Below are 24,135 nucleotides of genomic sequence, written 5' to 3' on the forward strand. Positions count from 1 at the left end.
GGAACATTTTATTTAAACACATCCAATTGTGGAAACGATTATTTTTCCAATATCTGTTGATATAACTAAATTATGCCACCGTTTAAAAACCCCGCTAGAGGACACATCCTCCGCACACCGTGTCCCATAACTTCAACGGGCTAACAACATCAAATATAAATTACATATAATTGTTTTTTATTTGTTTCTTGAGAATTCTATCATCCATACCTATATCAATACCTGATATTTAAGAATGCAGAATCAATTTGGTTTTCTTCTTCAAGTCCCGCGGACAGGACGTATCTAGCACCAGCATCCAGTATGCCTCTCTGTTAGGGAGGGCACGTCTTCCATCTCCTCCTCTAGGTAAGGGGTTCATTTTCTCTAAACCATAAAATTCTAATCCTTTTACATTGCTCCCATGTTTTTGTAAAAAATGTTTTGATACATTTAATGGATTATTGTCTTCTCTGTTGTATGAATCTCTGATCTGCTCCTTACTCCTCTGTCTCATCATCTGGTCATCTGGAGTGTCGGCCATGCCACACCTGGGGAACTATTTCAATCAGAACCGTGTCATTTGTCTTTTTACCTATAAATGGAGCACAGATGAGCTGGTTTTTTTGGAATTGTTATTAAGGGTCGATTGAGATTTGAGAGCGGTAAAAACAAAAAACAATGGTGAGGAAACATCAGGGAATACAATATTAAGGGCAAATTCTTGTCATCCCAGACATATTACAACTAATGTTCTCATAGGCGAGATGATTCGGGCCAAAAGAAATTGTACAGAGGAGGATCAATTTATAAAAGAAAGGAGCATAATTTGCGATAGATTGCGTAAAAGGGGATATAAAAACTGGACCCTAAATAGAGCAACGATTATAGTGCAAAGTAAAAGTCGCAAAGAGTGTATTAAGAAAAATGCAAATTTAGTGAACGTATAAAAAAACAGTTTTTGTCACTATTTTCAGTAGAGAATATAATCTAATAAAAACTATCATTAGTAAGTATTTGCCAAGGATGGATGGATGTCTTTTTTCTAAAAAAAAAACTCACCCACTTTATCTAACACTTCAACTGTGACAGACAGAATCTAAACAGAAAAAACAGAATCACATTGTATGATTTTTAAATAATGAAATTGCATTTGATTGCATGAAATAAGTATTTGATCACCATCTGACCAGCAAGAATTATTCTGGCTCTCACAGACCTGTTAGTTTTTCTATAAGAAGCCCTCCTACTCTGCACTCCTCACCTGTATTTATTGTACCTGTTTTAACTCGTTACTTGTATAAAAGACACTTGTCCACACACTCAATCAATCACACTCCAACCTCTCCACAATGGCAAAGACCAAAGAGCTGTTTAGGACACCAGAGACAAAATTGTAGTCTTGCACAAGGCTGGAATGGGCTACAGAACAATAGGTAAGATGCTTGGTGAGAAGACAACTATTGGCACAATTATTAGAGAATGGAAAAAACACAAGATGACTGTCAATCTTCCTCAATCTGGGCCTCCATGCAGGATCTCGCCTCGTGGGGTAACGATGATTTCTGGGAAAGGTCAGGTATCAGCCCAGAACTACACAGGAGGACCTGGTCAATGACCTGAAGTGAGCTGGGACCACAGTGTAAAATTTTAGCGTCATGGATTAAAATCCTGCAGGGCATGCAAGGTCCCTCTGCTCACACCAGCACATATCCTGTTTGAATTTCGTCAATGACCTTCTTTATGATCCAGAGGAGGTATGAGAGAAGGTCATGTGGTCAGATGAGACCAAAATAGAACTCGCCGTACTTGGAGGAAGAAGAAGGATGAGTACAACGCCAAGAAAACCATCCCAACCATGAAGCATGGTTGAGAAAACATTATACACTGCTCTAAAAAATAAAGGGAACACTCAAATAACACATCCTAGATCTGAATGAATGAAATATTCTCATTGAATACTTTGCTCTGTACAAAGTTGAATGTGCTGACAACAAAATCACACAAAAATCATCAATGGAAATCAAATTTATTAACCAATGGAGGCCTGGATTTGGAGTCACCCCCAAAATTAAAGTGGAAAAACACACTACAGGCTGATCCAACTTTGATGTAATGTCCTTAAAACAAGTCAAAATGAGGCTCAGTATTGTGTGTAGCCTCCACATGCCTGTATGACCTCCCTACAATGCCTGGGCATGCTCCTGATGAGGTTGCGGGATCTTCTCTGCAAAAGGGACAGGACAACTGCACCGTATTGAAGAGAGGATGGATGGGGTCATGTATCACAAGATTTTGGCCAACAACGTCCTTCCCTCAGTAAAAACATTGAAGACGGCTCGTGGCTGGGTCTTCCAAGATGACAATGACCCAAAATACACAGGGCTACTAATGAGTGGCTCCGTGAAAAAAAAATTCAAGGTCCTGGAGTCCTAGCCAGTCTCCAGACCTGAACCCAATAAAAAAATCTTTGGAGGGAGCTGAAACTCAATGTTGCCCAGTGACAGCTCCGAAACTTGAAAGATCTGGAGAAGATCTGTATGGAGGAGTGGGCCAAGATCCCTGCTGCATTGTGTGCAAACTTGGTCAAGAACTACAGGAAACGCCTGACCTCTGTAATTGCAAACAAAGGTTTCTGTGCCAAATATTAAGTTCTGTTTTTCTAATGTATCAAATACTTATTTCATGCAAAAAATGCAATTTAATTTTATTGTTTGTTATATCTCCAAAAGATTGTACATACATCTGGCAACAACAAATTCCATCTAACGACAACAACAACAACTTCCATCTAACTGAAACAACAACAACTCCCATCTAACGGCAAAAACAATAACTTCCATCTAACGGCAAGAAAAACTTCCATCTAAAGGCAACAACATCAACGTCCATCTAATGGCAACAACTTCCAACTAGCGACAACAACAACATCCATCTAATGGCAATTGTTCAGGAACAGCAACAACAACTTCCATCTAACGACAACAGCAGTTTTCATCTAAAGGCAACAACAACAATGTCCATCTAATGACAACAACAACAATGTCCATCTAACGTTAACAACTTCCATCTAATGGCAACAACATCAACGTCCATCTAATGGCAACAACTTCCAACTAGCAACAACAACAACGTCCATCTAACGGCAACAACAACGTCAATTGGTCAGGAACAGGAACAACAACTTCCATCTAACGACAACAGCAGTTTTCATCTAACGGCAACAACAACAATGTCCATCTAACAGTAACAACTTCCATCTAATGGCAACAACTTCTTTCATATAATGGCAACAACTTTCATCTAACGGCAACAGCTTCCATCTAATAAAAAAAACTACAAGAAGCAAAATGAACATAAATCCTGCTATAAATGAATAAAAAGCAAAAGTGCATTTAAATAAAATAGGGTTTTTCGGAACACTGTTTTTCATCAAAAATAGCATGAAAACTATCCCACCACGACAAGGTGAACCCATTATACTCTGTCTAATATTAAAAACCTTATCATGTGTCAAAGTTGACTTCCGTGTGTGAATAAGCGCAGACAAAAGACTGGGTCCTGAACTGTGAACATCAGCCTAGGGAAGCTTTTAATGTATTATATAGCTCTAGGAAGGGAGGCCACACCCTGGCTTGCCCAAAATGCAAACAATCCAAAGAAAAAACACAGAATTTGAGCTTGGTTTAAGTTGGTATACATGCAGCACAGAAACGCACACCCTGGCTTCCATCTAATGACAACTACTTTCATCTAACGGCAAGAACTTCCTCATCTAATGACAACAACAAACAACTTCAATCTAACGGCAACAACAACTTGAATCTAATGGCAACAACTACTTCCATCTAACGGCAACAACATCAATCGTTCAGCAACAGCAGCAACAATTTCCATCTAACGGTAACAACTACAACTTCCATCTAATGGCAACAACTTTTTCCATCTAATGGCAACAACAACTTTCATCTAATGGCAACAACTTTCATCAAACGGCAATAGCTTCCATCCAATAAAAAAAACTACAAGAAGCAAAATGAACATAAACCCTGCTATAAATTAATAAAAAGCAAAAGTGCATTTAAATAAAATAGGGTTCTTTGTAACACTGTATTTCATCAAAAATAGCATGAAAACTATCCCACCACGACAAGGTGAACCCGTTCTACTCTGTCTAATATTAACCCCTTTCTGACGTATGACCTAATAGTAAGTTTTGGTGACCTGGGCCGATTGGACCAATAACGTACTATTATGTCATATGGCAATCGCGCCCGCACATAAGCGGTGAGGGACGATCTCCGCCAAGTGTTAGCTGACACCCGGTACTATGTGCAGGGAGCGGTCCCGCACCGCTCCCGGCACATTAACCCCCTCAATGCTGTGATCGCACCATTGCGGTGCAAGGGGAGGTGATCGCAATACTCACCTCCTCCAGTGCTGTCTGCAGCGGCTTCCCAGATGTTGCCATGGCAACCCGCTGTCGTCATGACAACACTGACAGCCTGTATAGCACAGGGATGGTGCTGCATTCCTGTGCTATACAGGCGATCAGAATGAAAAAAATGAAAGTCCCAGAGTGGGACACAGAATAAAAGTCCAAAAAGTGTTAAAAAATAAAAAAAAATAAAAAAATGTTTTTGTAAAAATATTAAAAAAAAAAAGTAAAAAAAAATAATCCACAAAAAATAAAAATATAATGTACCCATCAATAAATATTATTATGAAAAAAAACAATAAAAGTCCACATATTTGGTATCGCCACGTCCGGAACGACCTGAACTATAAAAATGTCCCGCTAGTTAACCCCTTTAGTGAGCATGGTAAAAAAAAGAAATAAAAAACGAAGCAAAAAACAATGCTTTATCATCATACCGCCAAACAAAAATTGAAATAACACGTGATCAAAAAGACAAATATAAATAAAAATGGTACCACTGAAAACGTCATCTCGTCCCGCAAAAAACAAGCCACCATACAGCTCCATCAGCCAAAAAATAAAAAAGTTATAGCTCTCAGAATAAACCTATGCTAAAAAATAATTTTTTCTATAAAATAGTTTTTATTGTGTAAAAGCGCCAAAACATAGAAAAACAATATAAATGTGGTACCGCTGTAAACGTACTGACCCGAAGAATAAAGCTGCCTTATTAATTTTACCACACGCGGAACAGCATAAAAAAAATCCCATAAAAAAATTCTGGAATTGCTGGTTTTTGTTTATTCTGCCTCCCAAAAATCGGAATAGAAAGCGATCAAAAAATGTCATGTGCCTGAAAATGGCACCAATAAAAACGTCAAGTCATCCCGCAAAAAACAAGCCATCACATGACTGTCTGCCAAAATATGGAAAAATTATAGCTCTCAAAATATGGCGATGCAAAAACTAGGTTTTGCAAAAAAATGCGTCTTTCAGTGTGTGACAGCTGTCAGTCATAAAAACCCAATATGAATCTGGTATCTCTGTAATCGCACCGACCCGAAGAATAAAGTCGTCTAATCACTTATACCGCACAAGGAACGGCGTAAAAAATAAACTCTAGGGTTAGGGTTAGGGTTGTGTTAGGGTCAGGGTTGGGCTAGGGATTTTTTTCAAAAGTAAAAAAAAAAAGATGACGATATGGCGACTAGAGTTGAGCGCAAGTGCTCGCTACTTGAGTTTGCATCGGGCGCTCGGGTATGCACTGAGTATCGCGGGCGCTCAAGTGACATGCTCGAGTCTCTGCACCATATGCTTTGTGGCCCAAAAAAACTTGCGGGGATTGCCTGCCATGCACGAGCATGTTTTTTTTTTGGATGTCTAATAACCATGAAACATGCGAGCGGGGACTCAAGCATGTCACTCGAGCACACGCGATACATGGTGCATACCCGTGAACCTGATGCAAACTCAAGTAGCGAGCACTTGCGCTCAAGACAAATGACAACTTATTCAATATGATGACCTAATGTTATCAATTTCTGTGTCGTACCTCTACATTCAAAATGTTCACTATACCCCTTGATAAAATCCTTGAGGGGTGTAGTTTCCAAAATGGGGTCACTTGTGATGGGGTTTCCACTGTTTAGGCACATCAGGGGCTCTCCAAACGCGACATGGCGTCTGCTCTCAATTCCAGGCAATTTTGCGTTCAAAAAGTCACACAGTGCTCCTTCCCTTCTGAACTCTGCTGTGCGCCCAAACACTGTATTTTCCCCACATATGGGATATTGGCATACTCAGGAGAAATTGCACAACAGTTTTTGGGGTCCATTTTCTCCCCTTACCCTTGTTAAAATAAAAAAATTGTGGCTAAATCATTATTTTTTGTGGAAAAAGTTAGATTTTTTATTTTCACGGCTCCATGTTATAAACTTCTGCAAAGCACTTGGGGGTTCAAGGTGCTCACCACACATCTAGATAAGTTCCCTGAGGGGTCTAATTTCCAAAATGTCACTTGTGGGGGATTCCACTGTTTGGGCACATCAGGGGCTCTCCAAATGCAACATAGCGTCCGCTAATTATTCAAGCAAATTTGACGTTCAAAAGTCAAATGGCGCTCCTTCTCTTCCGAGCCCTGCCGTGTGCCAAAACAGTGGTTTTCCCCCAACATATGGGGTATTGGCGTGCTCAGGGGAAATTACACAACAAATTTTGGGGTCCATTTTTTCCTGTTACCCCTGCAAAAATAAAAAAATTGGGTCTAAAGTAACATTTTTGGGAAAAAAGTTAAATGTTAATTTTTTTCTTCCACATTCCAAAAATTCTTGTGAAGCACCTGAAGGGTTAATAAACTTCTTGAATGTGGTTTTGAGCACCTTGAGGAGTGCAGTTTTTAGAATGGTGTCACTTTTGGCTATTTTCTGTCATAAAGACCCCTCAAAATGACTTCAAATGTGACATGGTCCCCAAAAAAATGGTTTTGTAAATTTTGTTGGAAAAATGAGAAATCGCTGGTCATCTTTTAACCCTTATAGCTTCCTATTAAAAAAAAAAATTGGTTCCAAAATTGTGCCGATGTAAAGTAGACATGTGGGAAATGTTATTTATTAACTATTTTCAACATTTTTGCCAAATTTCCTTTTTTTTCACAAATAAACGCAAGTGATATCGAAGAAATTTTACCACAATCATGAAGTACAATATGTCATGAAAAAACAATCTCAGAATCAGCGGGATCCGTTGAAGCGTTCCAGCGTAATTACTTCATAAAATGACAGTGGTTACAATTGTAAAAATTGGCCCGGGCATTAACATGCAAACCACCCTCGGGGGTAAAGGGGTTAAAAACCTTACCATGTGTCAAAGTTGACTTCAGTGTGTGAATAAGTGCAGACAAAGGACTGGGTCCTGTACTGTGGACACCAGCCTAGAGAATCTTTTAATGTATTATCTAGCTCTAGGAAGGGAGGCCATAGAATCATAGAATGGTAGAGTTGGAGGGGACCTCCTGGGTCATCTGGTCCAACCCCCTGCTCAAAGCAGGATTCACTAAATCATTTCAGACAGATATCTGTCCAGCCTCTGTTTAAAGACGTCCATTCAAGGGGAGCTCACCACCTCTCATTGATCACCCTCACTGTCAAAAAGTTTTTTCTAATATCTAATCTGTGTCTCCTCCCATTCAGTTTCATCCCATTGCTTCTTGTCTTTCCTTGTGCAAATGAGAACAAAGATGATCCTTCTACAATGTGACAGCCCTTGAGATATTTGTAGACCGCTATTAAGTCTCCTCTCAGTCTTCTTTTTTTCAAGCTAAACATTCCCAAATCCTGCAACCGTTCCTCATAGGACATGGTTTGCAGACCAGTCACCATTCTGGTCGCTCTTCTCTGAACTTGCTCCAGTTTGTCTATGTCTTTTTTAAAATGTGGTGCCCAAAACTGTACACAGTATTCCAGATGAGATCTGACCAAAGAGGAGTACAGACCGATAATGACTTCACGTGATCTAGACTGTATGCTTTGTTAATAGGCCACACCCTGGCTTGCCCAGAATGCAAAAAATACAAAGAAAAAACACAGAATTTGAGCTTGGTTTAAGTTGGTATACATGCAGCACAGAAACAGACACCCTGGCTTGCATCTAATGATAACTACTTTCAGAAGATCACAAGCAGTTTTTGCTAAAATATTATATCAATTGTCGATCTGCAAATGTGGTCTATGCGTTGATTTGTCCTTGTCCACTGGTGTATGTAGGCCAAACCTCACAAGAGTTACAGAAAAGGATACAGCAACACTTTTCCAATATTGCCCTGGCAGAGGTTGATCTTGAATCAGGGAAGACTCTTTCCACAATGGCCATGCAGTTTTTGCTGAAACATCGTTGCAGATTGAAGGGGGACGACTGTGGTAGGGTCTCTTCCAATATCCGTGGGGAGGATGTGGCTCAGACCCTGCCTTGGCTCAAATCCCGCTGGATCTACAAAGTTAATTGTGTTTTCCCTATGGGCATTAATGAAAATCTTTTGTTTACAGGTTTTTATGGGAAATAGTTTTGTTTTTCCTTTCCATATCAGTACTGATATAAATCCGGTGAGAGTGTCCGGCGGACACTTTATCCAATTTACTCTCTTCCTTCATCTTCTTGATATGACAAGTGTGCTTGTTTTTTTTACACAGTTTAGTTCTTGTTTTTTGCGATGTGTCTTATACTGTGATTATGACTATATACAGGATATATATATATATATATATATATATATATATATATATATATTTGTTTTTCATACTGTGCGATAATTATTATGGTCTTCAATATTATGTATAGGTTCTTTGTATATTTTTTTGTCATCTTTTCCCTGATCCCATTTTTTCTTGAAGATTTATTAATTTAATTGTCTATCACCTCTGTATTCTATATAACATATTGTGCGTTCCTTAACCATTTTTCCTTGTCTCTCACCTCCTCTCTGTGCAAGTTCCCATTTTTATTATACTTACCACTTGCGTCCTGTCACCGGCTATGTGGCCTATGCAGCTGTATATTGCTTCCGTTGCTGCGTTTCATGGTGATCGCACGCCGTGACTGCTCATCTTCTACAGGCCGCGTCAGTTCCGGTCATGGGTTTCAATCGCGCTTGTCATTTCCGACGGTGCATATCAGGGTGACCCGCACACTGTGGATGACATGTGCTATTCCACCCCCATACACAGCTCGCAATGATTATGGGTATAGCTTGTACTACTGGGCCATGCTATTGGGCAACCATTATTTTATTTTTTTTAAACAATGTGTTTATTGAATTTTGCACAAAAATCAGAACATACAATCTATAGAGCTAACAGATGCCCAAAACTGTGCCCCAACCTCTGGGCCCACAAAATACACAAAATGAACAGCACAAAAACAAAACAAAAAGAAAATACATATACATAAAAGAAAACAAAAGAAAAAAGAATGGATTAATTACATTAAATTCCCCATATATTAGATGGTTGTGAGAAATAATTTATATCCGTAAGTGCTGTGAATGTCGCATGGCTCATATTTTGCTGTATTGCAAGATCGGAGGTGCAAGGTAGGGAGAGGGGCCCAGAATCGTCCCGCGCGTCACCCAAACTCAGAACGGCGCACAAAATATCCCGCTTCCTCAACGTTCCCCATGTATAGACAATGGGCTGTTTAACCAAGGTTCCCATATTTTATCAGTTTTCTTCTTTGCCTTGAGTGTGTGTACCAGAGCCCTTTCATATTGACAGTTCGTGTTGAGTCTGGTCACTATCTCCCCAACCGTAGGGATGCCCACTCCTTTCCATTTAGCCACGATAGCTGATCTAACTGCGATCAATATGTGACAAAATTCCTCTAATTTCCCAGGGGACATCCATTAATCCTATATGAAGTATTCCCATACTAAATGTTATCTCCAGGTGAGTCCCCAGTACATCCCATATCAAACTATCCAATGCCCTCCATAGTGATTGAAGTTTTGGACAAAACCACCACATGTGGCCCAACGAGCCTTCCCCATTGCATCCTCTCCAACATAAAGATGATGATTCAGACCCGAAGTGTACCATCTGTGCCGGGTAGTAGTACCATCTCATGTGCATCTTTTTAAGCTGCTTTAGGTGGTTTAAACACGACGAAACTCGCTGGACCTCATCCAAACCATCCCGCCAGTCCTGAGGGTCCGTAGAAATTCTTTGATCCCGTTCCCAGCGAGTCATATACGTCAATTTATCGTCCAGATCTGGGTCGTTTAGAGCCCTATAAAGTATATAAACCCCCTTAGAACCGGTCTTAGAGTGGAGAAAATAACCCATAGCTCTTTTATCCTTAAAAAAGGGGGATGTCTGTGTAGAGTGGAGTAAATGCCTTATTTGCAAATACTGCTAAAACAAGGGCTGTAGGTCCGGGAATCTCATAACTAGTTTATCAAAAGGAATTATTACATTGTCCTCCAACAGGACTGATAGTGATTGAACTCCAGCTGACACCCAACGTTGAAGGTTAATATATGGAATATGATATTCTAGAGCTCGTAAAGAGATCTTCGTCCTGGGGAGTAACAGCAGTTTGGATGCCAAATTCCTCCAACAATGCATAGTAGCCTCCGATATTGGTAACACGGCGACCATAGTGCTTCGCTTCACTACTTCTGTCTCCAATATCAATCTGGTAAAATGGTTTCGGGCAAGTAAGGACTCTATTTGCAACCATTTGTGGCCGCTGTCCATGTTCCACCAGTCCCTGATTCCCGTCAAGACCGCCACTCTATAGTAGGCTATGAGATTGGGCATGCCCATCCCTCCCATGTCATATGGATAATACAGAAGTCTACCAGACACCCTCGGTCTCCTATTGTCCCAAACGTAATTATTAACCAGTCTTTGAAGGGTATTTATGATTTTAGAAAGGATTTTAATTGGGATACACATAAAATAGTATAACATTTTTGGAAGGACTTTCATTTTAAAAATATTTATCCTGGCTATCCATGATGCAACAACGTTTTGTAATACCGCCAGCTCCTCCCGCACCGTATTTATCAGTCTAGTAAAATTTACTTCCACCAATTGTTTTGAAAGGGTTAAGGTGATACCCAAATACGTCATTCCTTCCTGCGCCCACTGAAAAGGGTATGCCCCTTCCAGTCTTTGCCTAAGTGACAAAGGAACAAGAATCGGCAGGACAACAGTCTTAGCTGCATTCAGTTTATAATACGAGATGTTTGTAAACGTTTTGAGATCGGACATAATGGCAGAGAAGGACCTGTCCAGATCAGTGCACAGGATAACCACATCGTCTGCATGTAGACTGATTTTGTGGGAGGACCCTCCCACCGAGATGCCCGAAATCTCTGAGTTATTTCTAATCTTTTCAGCCAAGGGCTCCATACATAAAGCAAATATGACTGGAGATAAAGGGCAGCCCTGCCGTGTCCCATTTGTTATGGGGAAGGATTCAGAGAGGAAACTAGACGTCAAAACCTTAGCGGAAGGAGTGGAGTACAATGCGTTAATGGCAGACAGAAGAGGCCCGTTTAGGCCAAATTTAAGCAAAACACTTTTAAAGTATCCCTAGTGCACCCTATCAAACGCTTTATCAGCATCTAGCGACAGGAGTGCACTTGGGAGGCCGCTCAACTCTGCCACTTTGATCAGATCCAACATCCTCCTCGTACCATCTTTAGCTTCTCTACCAGCTACAAAACCAACTTGATCCGAGGATATCAGGGAAGGAACGACACGATTTAGTCTAACAGCCAAGAGCTTGGTAAAGATCTTTACATCACTATTCAAAAGTGCTATTGGTCTAAAATTACCTGGAGAATCAGGGGTCTTTCCAGGCTTAGGCAATGTGACAATCGTAGCCTCCAAATTAGGTACTGCTACCTCTCCCGAGTCTCTCCAGGTACAGTCATATGAAAAAGTTTGGGCACCCCTATTAATCTTAAGCTTAATGTTTTATAAAAATTGGTGTATTTGCAACAGCAATTTCAGTTTGATATATGTAATAACTGTTGGACACAGTAATGTTTCTGCCTTGAAATGAGGTTTATTGTACTAACAGAAAATGTGCAATCTGCATTCAAACAAAATTTGACAGGTGCATAAGTATGGGCACCCCACCAGAAAAGTGACATTAATATTTAGTAGATCCTCCTTTTGCAAAAATAACAGCCTCTAGTCGCTTCCTGTAGCTTTTAATGAGTTCCTGGATCCTGGATGAAGGTATTTTTGACCATTCCTCTTTACAAAACAATTCCAGTTCAGTTAAGTTTGATGGTCGCCGAGCATGGACAGCCCTCTTCAAATGATCCCACAGATGTTCAATGATATTCAGGTCTGGGGACTGGGATTGCCATTCCAGAACATTGTAATTGTTCCTCTGCATGAATGCCTGAATAGTTTTGGAGCGGTGTTTTGGATCATTGTCTTGCTGAAAGATCCATCTCCTGCGTAACTTCAACTTTATCACTGATTCTTGAACATTATTGTCAAGAATCTGCTGATACTGAGTGGAATCCATGCGTCCCTCAACTTTAACAAGATTCCCGGTGCCGGCATTGGCCACACAGCCCCAAAGCATGATGGAACCTCCACCAAATTTTACTGTGGGTAGCAAGTGTTTTTCTTGGAATGCTGTGTTTTTTTGCCGCCATGCATAACGCCTTTTTGTATGATCAAACAACTCAATCTTGGTTTCATCAGTCCACAGGACCTTCTTCCAAAAAGAAATTGGCTTCTCCAAATGTGCTTTTGCATACCTCAGCCGACTCTGTTTGTGGCGTGCTTGCAGAAACGGCTTCTTTCGCATCACTCTCCCACACAGCTTCTCCTTGTGCAAACTGCGTTGTATAGTTGACCGATGCACCATCTGCAGCAAGTTGATGCTGCAGCTCTCTGGAGGTGGTCTAAGGATTGTCCTTGACTGATCTCACCATTCTTCTTCTCTGCCTTTCTGATGTTTTTCTTGGCCTGCCACTTCTGGCCTTAACAAGAACTGTCCCTGTGTTCTTCCATTTCCTTACTATGTTCCTCACAGTGGAAACTGACAGGTTAAATCTCTGAGACAGCTTCTTGTATCCTTCCCTTGAACAACTATGTTGAATAATCGTTGTTTTCAGATCATTTGACAGTTGTTTTGAGGAGCCCATAATGCCACTGTTCAGAGGAGATTCAAACAGGAGAACAACTTGCAAGTGGCCACTTTAAGTAGCTTTTCTGATGATTGCATACACCTGGCTATGAAGTTCAAAGCTCAATGAGGTTACAAAACCCAAAAAAGTGCTTTAGTAAGTCAGTAAAAAGTAGGTAGGAGTATTTAAAACAAGAAAATGATAAGGGTGCCCATACTTATGCACATGTCAAATTTTGTTTGAATGCAGATTGCACATTTTCTGTTAGTACAATAAACCTCATTTCAAGGCAGAAACATTACTGTGTCCAAAAGTTATTACATATATCAAACTGAAATAGCTGTTGCAAAAACACCAATTTTTATAAAACATTAAGCTTAAGATTAATAGGGGTGCCCAAACTTTTTCATATGACTGTATTATATAACCTGATAAGGTATGGGGTAAGAATTTTTTGGAAACCACGATAGTACTCATTAGCCATGCCATCTGGGCCAGGGGTCTTGTGACATTTGGATGAATCAATAACATCTTTCAGTTCTACTTCTGTGAAGGGGGCATTCAATATTTGTAACTGCTCCCGGGAAACCTTCGGGAGCTTCAAATCACTCAAATATTGATCAATATCTGACTGTTGTGGCTGTGGGGTATCAACATCATCTTTTAGGTTATATAAAGATTTATAGTATGCAGCAAAGACTGCAGCTATGTCCTTCGGACTTCTGGCTATCAACCCTTTCGAGTCCCGTAGATTATCTATTCTGGATTTTGCAGCCCTTTTCTTGACCCGCCTGGCCAAAACGACTCCCGGCCTATCTCCCACGGTGTAGTGACTAAGTTGAAACTTGCGGAGGTTATATTCATATACTGCCAGCAAATCAGAGCGCAGTTTAAATCTGAGCTGATATATGGCCTCAGTGGTAGCCGGGGAGGGGGAGGTTTTATTTAATATTTCTAGCTTTTTCAACTCAGTCAGGAGGTCAGTCCTGTGTTGCTCCCTCTTTCTTTTCAATTGTGACTCTTGTTGTAAGAAGACTCCCCGTATCACAGCTTTGTGCGCTATCCATAAAGTCTCGTCGGAAACTGTGCCATTGTTGTTTAATTCAAAATAATATGTCAATTCTGCTGTTGCTTTTGTCACTATAGAGTCATTCAATAATAGAGAGGTGTTTAGTCGCAAGACGTACATGTAGGTAGATCGGTGCGTGGTCAGACCACGTAATCGTTCCAACCTCCGCAGATATACATCTATTCAGAGCTCTATTGTCTACTAGGAATAAGTCAATCCTACTATATGACCCATGTCGGAGAGAATGAAAAGTATAGTCCCTTTCACTGGCATGAGACTATCTCCAAAAATCGTGCAGACCAAATTCATGGACCAACTTGCCCAATTCTCTCCGAGGGCGACCCGATCTAGATGAGCAGTCTAAAGTACCATCCATTGGCATGTTAAAATCCCCACATACAATAACCTCCCCTTGTTTAAGTGTTGAAATGGTAGTGAGGACTTTTTGCACAAATGGGAGCTGGGCAGAATTTGGGGCATATAGTGCTGAAATCGTATGAGGGGTCCCATTCAATGTACACACCAACTCCAAGTATCTACCCATGGGGTCTGCACACATCTGAATGTTCTGGAAGGCCAAATTTTTTATCATAATACAGATTCCTGCTGTCTTAGTCTGGGCATTTGCAAAGAATATTTGGGGGAATTGTGCCTGATGCAATCTATGATTATCAGCTGCCAATAAATGTGTCTCCTGCAGACACACAATGTCTGCCTTTGATTTTCTCACCTCCCTCCACAACATAGAGTGTTTGGCAGGTGAATTTAACCCTTTCACATTCAACGAGAGAAATTGTATACTCATAATTACACATAAAGGAGGAAATTGTTATGAGGCACATACAAGAATCCAATGACTGCTTTCTGGACATCTGTCAAGTCAGCAGTCTTCCCCATGATTGTGGAGCCTACTGAAACAGGCTAAGGGACCTTTTTAAATGCTTAGGAAGCCTTTGCAGGTGTTTTTTGTTAATTATTCTAATTTACTGAGATAATGACTTTTGAGTTTCACTCTTTATATTGAAGACCTGAAATAAGTTAACTTTTTGATGATATTCTAATTTAGTGAGAAGCACTTGTATGGTCTGCAAATCTTGCAAGATAGGGTCATGGAGCAATACAGTTTGATAATATGCTGATTACGTATTACACCAGCCTAGGGGGTTGTTGATTTGCTGAGAAATGGAGGACAAACTATGCAAGTTGATTAAATACTCAGAGTCATGGGCCCCTTCCACCTTGATCTCTGACCGTTGACCTGTGAATGATGGCTGAAAGGACAACAGTGATCCATAAAAAGGGGTCTCTGCCTCTATTCAGTATCATTCTACAGCTAGTCAGCTTAGGGGACTTTGACCCCAGCTGGAGGAATACAGATCGGCTCCATTGACCATTGCTGAACCCTCAGAGACATCTTGAAGAATCCAAGTCACCTGGCCCCAGACTTCACTGCTCTCGGCTAGTTTTCTAAGCTTGTCATTACCTTCTCTCTTTGGGGGCCCTACAAAAGTGGGGTGCCAGTGGTGGGTGTGGTCGACCATGGAAGCCCCGAAATCGCAGCTTCTCTATTCCCGGTGGGCCAGTGGAAGGGTGAGGACTCAGTCATTTGCACCATCTAGAGTACTTGCTGGGACTATTCTATCTGTTTATTGTCCACTTTGTGGTTCAATAAAGTATTACCACACTGTTTTCCCCTCACACTGTGTTGTCTGAGTAGTGTTACACCCACGGAAGAAATAGGGTCTTCACAATAGTGTCTGCCATTACTACGTCTTGTAGTAGGTGTTCCACAGTCTGACTGCTCTAACTGTAAAGAATCCTTGCCTGTTTGCTGGATTGGCCATTCTTCCACCTGTAATAAGTGCCCTCTAGTTCTCAGTATGGTCTTTGGACGGAATAAGTCAGCTGGAGATAGTCGACATCGTGCTCTCCAGAGACCCCCCGAGCCTTCCCTAGGAAGAAGAGCAAATCATCGGCATACAAGCCACCTTCTCTTCCTTGGTCCCATATTTAAAGATTCATTTTTTACATCACCTGTGTCCAGCAAACTGCGGAGCAGTGAGCGACAAGCAAGCTGAGAGACTTCACCAAGATATTGCAGCTATGGAGAAAAGATATCACGGAAAATGGAATCCATCAATGCTTGCAGATTATTGATGGACAATTGTAAGAGAAGAGCTGATGGAATACAAGAGTCAAGCAAAAAAAGAGTTGTCACTGAATGAGTAACAAATTTTGTAATGCAATTTTTTTAACTGTTGATGATTCACAATAGTGTTTAGACAGATTTTAGGTTTTTGAATTCTTGCCAAGTTTCCACTAAATAAATATCAGATATTGGAATAACAAAATATTCTGAATCTTTATATTTTCAAAAAAAATAATGTTTCAAAGTGTTGAAACTTTTATGCATTAATTATATGTAGTAGTAAAAGGAAAACTCTTTAATATCATAGAAACAAGAGACAACTACAATTTTCATTGTCATATTTGAAAGCAGGTCAAAGTCATAAGAAATGGCTCATTTCATAACTGAACCTGAGAAAGTTTGAAAATATGTAAAACAGTGTTATATGATCTGAAACATATATGAGCTACTTGGGTGGAAGGTTCTTAAGCTGCTCACTCAGGACATACAGGCTCTGTGCAGGTCCCGGTACCTTCCCCTCCTGCTCTGCACCAATCAATTAGATAAGTATGGGTTGGAGGAGAGAGAGCAGCTATCTCAGTGATCAGGAAGGAAACTGTCTCATTGTCCTCCTCTGACACAGGAAACTGCCTCCAGTCTATAAGACACACTCACTTATTAGCAATATTTTTTTATTGCTAAAAAGTGTCTTATAAGTCAAACAATAAGGTAAGTTCTAAAGTAATTTCCCTTTCTCATTTAATTATAGAACTGTGTGTTATATGTTTTTGTATAATTTGTCAATAATATATATAGTTTTTCCCCCATTGGAGTCTTTTTGATGGTCAACAAAATACAACTTTCCAGTAATTCATTTTTTTTATGTTTAAAAAAAAGTTGTCCATTACTTGGACAAACCTTTTTCATTCCTCATGTTTGGTTCTATTAAAATAAAATAAGAAATACAAACTTCCCATGCCAGCGCCATTCCAGCGGTGTCAGCACTTGCATTCCTAGGACTCATGTGAGGTTGGTATGTCACGTGAGCCCTGTGCCCAATCAGTGTTGACGTCAATGTCCCCACTGTAGTGCGGCGGTGTTCACACTGTGCGGTAATGAGGCATTGACCCAAGGAAAGTTCAACTTAAATGTCTTTATTTGCCAAAACTCACAGCTCAAATGCAAAAGCTGTCCTCCAGATCGCAGCTGTGATATCCAAAGAGTCTGTGTAAATCTGATGCCATGGGAGACGGCTGTACCGATCCAGTCTGGGGTGCACCAGTTGTTTCCTTCACAAGCCTGTGGTATGCCTTCACTCAGGCTTGCAGTGCACAGAGTCTCCTGCTCTGCAGCTTGCAAACAAAGAATTGACACAACCAAACCTTTGCTGAAGGTTTAAATGGAATGGGAGTGACCCGCCCTACTGCCACCTATACATCACTTCGAAAATAAATTCCTATTCCGGGTTTTCTTAAATCTAACTTGGTCAAACAGTTTGACCAAGTCCAAACTTTACTTTTATTTTGCACTGCAACCACAGGTGTTTTTGCGACTGCAGTGCACTCTAGCGGGGCCAATATGCCTCTATGCACATCCTAGGGAATATATACCGTCCCTCGAATATGATCCCCCTCACTGCCTCACACCACCTTCAGACGAATCAAACATCATGAGGAAGTCAGAGAGCAACCACAGCCCTGGCTTCCTGTTGATATTCAATACATTCAAAGTCAGGGACAGTGAAGCCGGCACTGATTGGGTGCAGGGCTTGTGAGATGTAACAACCTCACATGAACACCGGAAATGCGAGCCCGGAAACGCCTGGAATGGCGCCAGCACAGGTGCTGAATATGAGTGTTTTTACTTTAACGAGGCCAAACATGGGGAATGACAATGGGTTGTCCTAGTATTGCACAACCCCTTTAAGATGATACAATTTTCGGTTAAAAAATTTCCAACATTCTGAACATGAAAAAAGCTTCTTCCCTGTGTGACTTCTCAGATATTTTTTAATCAGAACCTGTCACCACCAAAAACGCTATTAACCTGCAGATATGGGCTTACTCTGCAGGTTAGTAACATTACTATCGTGCCCGGCTCCTGCACATAGCCAAACGCTGCTGGGAGAAAGTTAACTTTATTCTCCTCAGCAGCATTCGGTTTCAGTCACAGGGGTGGTGCTGGTTCAGTCACCACTCTGAGTATAAAGAGCAGTAACTGTAACAGCACCCCAGCACTGACTGACAGCCGGCCCCCATGCAGAGTCAGTGGCAGTCAGAGCTGGGAGTTTGTTTACAGCCGTTCTGTATTCTCCGAGCGGTACCAAAATCCGCACAGGCACTGCCCTCATGACTGAAATTGAACGCTGCCGGGGAGAATAAATTTAATTTGGCTTTGTTTGGCTATGTGCAGGTACCAGGCAAGTTAGTAACCTGCAGATTAAGCCCATATCTGCAGGTTAATAGTGTTATTTCTGGTGGCAGGTTCCCATTAACAGTTGATTTCAGTGTAAATCATTTCCCACATTAAGAACATGAAAAAGGCTTCTCCCCTGTGTGACTGCTCTGGTGACTAAGAAGAGATGATTTCTTCACAAAACATTCCCCACATTCTGAACATTAAAAAGGCTTCTAGCCTGTGTGGGTTCTCTGGTGTTTATCAAGATGCGCTTTCCGCGTAAAACATTTCCCACATTCTGAACATGATAAAGGATTCACCCCTGTGTGGGTTCTCTGGTGTCTATCAAGATGTGCTTTCCGGTTAAAACATTTCCCACATTCTGAACACGAAAAAGGCTTCTCCCCTGTATGGGTTTTATAGTGGCCATCAAGATACGCCTTCCGATTAAAACATTTTCCACATTCTGAACATGAAAATGGCTTCTCCCCTTTGTGGGTTCTCTGGTGGCTATCAAGAAGCGATTTCCAGCTAAAACATTTCCCACATTCTGAACATGAAAAAGGCTTCTCCCCTGTGTGGCTTCTCTGGTGGCTATCAAGAAGCACTTTCCGTTTAAAACATTTCCTACATTCTAAACATGAAAAAGGCTTCTCCCCTGTGTGGGTTCTTTGATGTATAATAACATCTGATTTGCAGTTAAAACATTTCCCACATTCTGAACATGAAAAAGGTTTCTCCCCTTTGTGGATTCTCTGGTGACTATATAGATTAGCTTTCCGGTTAAAACATTTTCCACATTCTGAACATGAAAAAGGCTTCTCTCCTGTGTGAGTTAGTTTGTGTATAACAAGATTACATTTTTGTCTAAAACATTTCCCACATTCTAAACAGGAAAAGGGCTTCTCCCCTGTGTGACAGTGCTGGTGACTAAGAAGAGATGATTTCTTCACAAAACATTTTCCACATTCTGAACATGAAAATGGTTTCTCCCCAGTGTGAGTTCTCTGGTGACTAACAAGAGTTGATTTATCTACAAAATATTTCCCACATTCTGAACATGAAAAAGGCTTTTCCCCTGTGTGAAATCTTTGATGTCTGATAAGACTTGATTTCTTTGTAAAACATTTCTCACATTCGGAACATGAAAATGGCTTCTCCCCTGTGTGACGTCTCTGGTGACTAACAAGCTGTGATTTGTAGTAAAAACATTTTCCACACTTGGAACAAGAAAATCTATTCTCTGCTGTGTGAATTTTTTGATGTTTAAGAAAACACTTTTTGAGAGGAAAACTATTTCCACATTCTGAATGTGAAAATGGCTTCTTTGCTTTAGGAGCAGTTCGCTTTTTAATGCTTATTTTGCGACTTGGATTTTCCATAGTAGTCAGTAATGAATCAGAAGACAGGACCTGTTTCAAAGGATTAAATGAGAGATCTTTGCTTTCAAGGGATGCTGGTAAATCTGGAGTAATGGCATTCACTTCAGTTGTATCCTGTGGGATCTCAAGGTCATCTGATTTAAAAATTGAAGATGTCAGTTGTCCCTCTGATCTCCTGGTACAGTCATCTGGCAATAAAAAGAAACAATTATTATTTTTGAATAATATATGCTTGATTTTTATATTTTTGAACATTTGTACTTAAATTGTCTATAAAAAGTTATGTTCAAAAATTGAATTATTCACAAATTAATGACAGTTCACAGTCTAATGCAAATCCTCATAGGATGAACCAGTGGAGCGTGGTGTTCAACTGTTTGTTCATTCTGCCTCACAAATATGGAATAAAAAGCCACCAATGTTCTGCAGTCGAAAATAACACCAATAAAAACTTCTACTCATCCCGCAAAAAACACGCCCCCACTCATGATTTGTCAATGGAAAAACAGGTTTCCGCATTATTAGTGGCTCAAATGCTCTTGAAAAGCAACATGGCTTCCATAAACCAATCCAGCAATATCCGCTCTCCCAAAGTCAGATCTCCCCCTCACTTCTGAGCCTTGCAGTGCGCCCAAACCACATTTAGCATCCATGTATTTGACATTACTATACTGAGAAGAACCCACTTAATTTACAGTGTGTGTCTCCTGGAGCTCAATCTGGGAACTAGTAAAATGGGAAATGTGCAATTTTTACTCTCCAACATCCACTGCGTGCTAATTTCCGGAAAGTGCCAGTGGAGTCAAAATTGTCACTACTCCTATAGATTAATTCACTGAGGGTTATAATTTCCAAAATGGAGTCACCTTATGGCGATTTCTGCTGCTCTGGTTTTCAGCAATTTAGTCAAATTAGGGATTCTGTAAATGGTGTGTCCCATCTTGTCTGGGATCTACTCCTGCAAATCTGCTTCTGTCATTAGGCACGGTGTCAAAGATACACAGCCGGAGGGGTCATGCAGATCCACCCATTGTTATCACTTTATCAAGGGTAACGCATCTCCACAGCCTCCAAATCGTAAGAACGATACGCAATTGATCAATGATTGATGGATGAGACTGCAGCTGCTTCCACTACTAGGCCGGTTATTAGGAAACTAACAGCACCAATCATTTATACAGGCCAACTGGACACCCATTACAGGTAGCATATTGCTTTAGGTGAGGTTTACAAAGCAAAAGGTACAGAACTATTAAACTATATATTTAATTCAAAATATAGGCAGTGTTTAAAAAATATACAAGATAACACAAAATGGGAACAAAACAGCAGAATATATACAAATACATAAAAGGTATAAACAAGAAACTTGCTAAACTTGGTCACAGAAATGGCTCAGAACTTAAGAGAAGGGAAGCACTTAGATTTGGAATTGGACAGAACCTCCACAGCGAACTACTGTAGGTCTTCCTAGGTGCTGACAATGATCCAGACCCAGGATTTGCTTTTTATTAGCTCCTAGGTTACGCCCACACACTTCTCCTTTATGAACTCATGTGTGGCTGTTTGTGAGATGTTCTCAGCCTTAAGGATTTTAGGAGAGCAACAACTTAAGATATCTTCACCTCTGAAGATCACAGGCACTAGATATTGATGTCTTATTTTTTTATCAGGATTTTACCTGTACATAAAGATCAAATATAACCTTGTTCGCACCATCTATCAGACCGTTATTCAATTGGAGTGATTCTAGTGCCCCCACCCCCGCCGATGTGAGTTAATGCGTCACATCCGCCCTTCGTTATAACGCTGAAAATCTATATCTCATACATATCGGATCGATACCAACGCCAATATTCCGGTCTGAACCCCGGAGCCGGGTTGGCTACAATCTGTGCTGCATGAATAAAAGTTCTGTGCCTGGGAAAGCACACTTCTCCTCTAGTAAACCCCTCTCCTTTTGGCATGTTTTCTCCTAATATAACTTTCTTGTTTAATTACCTGTACACTACAGGATTCCTATGCTTCAAAAGAAGTTAAAGCATTATCTCTCACTTCCCCATATGTTCTATTGCGAGGTCTTCCAAAAGGAGTTTAATTGATAGCTCTTCTTAGATCTTAAAGCGCACCTGTCAGCGGGATTGTGCTCAGTAAACTACATACACTCTCTGGTGGGCACCATTACACTGATTAATATGATACCTTGGTTGATGAAATCCGTCCTGTGGTTGCTGTGTTATCTTTACTTTCAGTTTGGAGATAATGATATACATGTGCTCCGGGGCGGCCTGTGGAGGGTGCGCTATCTGGTGCTCTGCTTACATATTCATCTGTATGCTCTTATGACAGCTCACTGATCGCTCACTGACCTGCCTCCTATTTTACCTAACCCTGCACTACTACATGCATTATGTAAAATAAGAGGCAAGTCAGTGAAGGCTTAGAGATTGTCACAGTTTCACCCCTCAGTGTGACTGGGATGCAGTTGCTGCCAACTCAACCGTTAAATCTGGTAAAGGGGCGTGCTGAAGCTGTCAGTACTTTGATTGACAGCTCGGCCGTCCAATTTGAGACTGGGAGGTGCTGGCTATCTCGAAGTGTTCATTATCCCAGGTGATTGCCAGTATACTTAACTGGGCTGTTTCTCCTAGACCTCTGCCAGATGTACATTCAGCTTGGGTGAGGTTTGTCTCTGCCCCTTGTGTTCTGTGAATTTATCTTCTGTTGCCTGACCTTGGACCTAATTGTGCTCTGATCCGCTATACTCATGGTATTCTGACCAACGGAACGTTACCTGACCACGCCATTGTCTCTTCCTTCTGTTTAGGATGTATCCTCCTGGCTTCTGACTTCAGACTCCCTCACTATCCTGCTTCACGACTTGGCCATGAAAGGTGACACAGCGTCACATTATGTCTGGCCAAGGTCTAAGAATGTGAAAGCTGACACATTATCTTGTAGTCTCGATTCAGTTTCTCCTCCAGAACCTGCATCCTCCATTATTCCTCACGGTATTGTGGATTCTATGGTAACCTTGAAATTGGAGGAGTAGATCCATAAAGTCCAGTCGTTGGCTCCTTCCGCTACTCCAGGATCTAAATTATTTGTGCCTGTGTACCCAAGATTGCGTGTGTTACAAGAATTTCAGGATTCCATCTTGAGTGGTCATCCTGGGGTTATTGCTGTACAGAAAGCAATTGCTAGATTTTTTGGTGTCTGTGCATGCATAATAATATCAAAGATTTTTGTATCTGTTTGTGAAATTTGCGCCCATGATAAAGTCAGTCATAGCCGGCCGGCTGGGGAATTGAATCCATTGACAATTCCAGAAAGCCAGTGGACTCATCTGTCCATGGATTTCATCACGGATTTTCCTCTGTCTCGTGGGAAAACTGCTATCAGAGCGGTAGTTGACCAATTCAGCAAGCAAGCTAATTTTGTTCCTTTGTCAGGATTACCTAATGCAGAGACACTCTCCAGGTTGTTTTTCTCATATTGTAAGGTTACATGGGATCACTCTTAACATTGTGTCTGATAGGGGAGTACAATTTGTCTCTAAATTCTGGAGAGCTTTTTGTAGTAAACTCAGGATTGACTTATCATTTTCATCTGTTTACCACCCTCAAACCAATGGTCAGACAGACAGGACAAATCAATCTTTGGAATAAGTTTTAAGATGCTTTGTGGCGGCTCAGCAGGAGGTCTTCGTTTTTACACTTGTTGAGTTTCCATTTAACAGCTGAGTGAATCAGTCTACTGGAACCTCACCATTGTTCTGTAATTATGGTTTTCATCCCTATTTTGGTGAATTTTCTAGGATTATTTCTGAATGTCTTGGGGTGGAGGTCACAATACTAAGATTTGGGAATGTCTGAAAGGATGCTCAAAAGAATATTGGGACTGCTCAGATTCGCCAAAAAACAGAAGGCCAATAGAAGACATTCAGTGAGTCCTGTTTTTAAGATCGGGGATAAGGTTTGGTTGTCATAGGAACATTAAACTTAAAGTGCTGAGATCCTAGAGGTGGTCAATCCAGTGGCATTCAGATTAAAGCTTTCTCCATCTCTTCGCATCACTAAAGTCTTTCATAAATCCCTATTAAAGGAGTTT

General features: G+C 40.8%; 2 pseudogenes; one reads left to right on the forward strand and one right to left on the reverse strand.

The window, feature by feature from the left end:
• Positions 1-24,135, forward strand: part of LOC141197627 (uncharacterized) — a 188,091-nt pseudogene that overhangs the window by 38,365 nt on the left and 125,591 nt on the right.
• The window catches only part of LOC141197659 (uncharacterized), a 43,239-nt pseudogene continuing 34,640 nt past the window's right edge, over positions 15,537-24,135 (reverse strand).

The sequence above is a fragment of the Phyllobates terribilis genome, unplaced genomic scaffold (assembly GCF_046119375.1).
Source record: "Phyllobates terribilis strain yellow unplaced genomic scaffold, ASM4611937v1 Scaffold_85__1_contigs__length_6476398, whole genome shotgun sequence".
NCBI lineage: Eukaryota > Metazoa > Chordata > Amphibia > Anura > Dendrobatidae > Phyllobates > Phyllobates terribilis.